Below are 779 nucleotides of genomic sequence, written 5' to 3' on the forward strand. Positions count from 1 at the left end.
GTGTACCCTACGGCAATTAAAAAAGAAATGTGGTGTTTTGTGATGGTATTAAGAAGGTGGAAACTTAATTTGACCATGGTATTCAGAGGTGGCTTTTTGGAGTTGATAGGATGAGATACAGTCGTCAGGGCCCCCTCGCCACCAGTGAGTGGATACCAATGGCTTTAGAAGGAGGGGGACCAGAGCTGACACGCGCTCTCGCCCCTCTCCACGCGATGCCCTGTGGTGCCTGGGACTCTGCCGAACCCCTACCAGCAAGAGGGCCCTCCCCAGAGGTGGCCCCTTGACTTTGGATCTCCAGAACTATGATCTGAATAATTTTTATTATTATTTTAAAAGAATTATTATTTTTTTGAGAGGTTTTTGCTGTAGGGTGCATGCGCTCGCTAGAAAGACAGAGAGAGACAGAGAGACAGAAAGTGGATAATCACCCCCTGGGAGGATGGCCATGCTGCAATCCCTTCTCCTCCATTCTCCTCTCAGGATCACGTACACGTGCCCGGCGTGAGTTTAAGCTACCGGGTCCGGGATGCAAACCACGGTCGACTACATGGGAGTCCAGCGACATAGCCATTATGCCAACTGCTGGTCCCAGAATTATTTTTAAATTTAATTTTATTTGTTATCATTATTATTATTATTTAATTTGACCAGAGAGAAAAAGGGAAAGTGAGAAAGCAAACTGCCAAGTCCAGGACTTGAACTACCGTCAGCCATGTGGGCACCTCAACCACCATGCTACCTGCCGACCTCAGTAACCTTTATTTTTCATAACTTAC

The sequence above is a fragment of the Tupaia chinensis genome, unplaced genomic scaffold, assembly GCF_000334495.1.
Source record: "Tupaia chinensis unplaced genomic scaffold, TupChi_1.0 Scaffold000030_1, whole genome shotgun sequence".
In the NCBI taxonomy this organism is placed as follows: domain Eukaryota; kingdom Metazoa; phylum Chordata; class Mammalia; order Scandentia; family Tupaiidae; genus Tupaia; species Tupaia belangeri.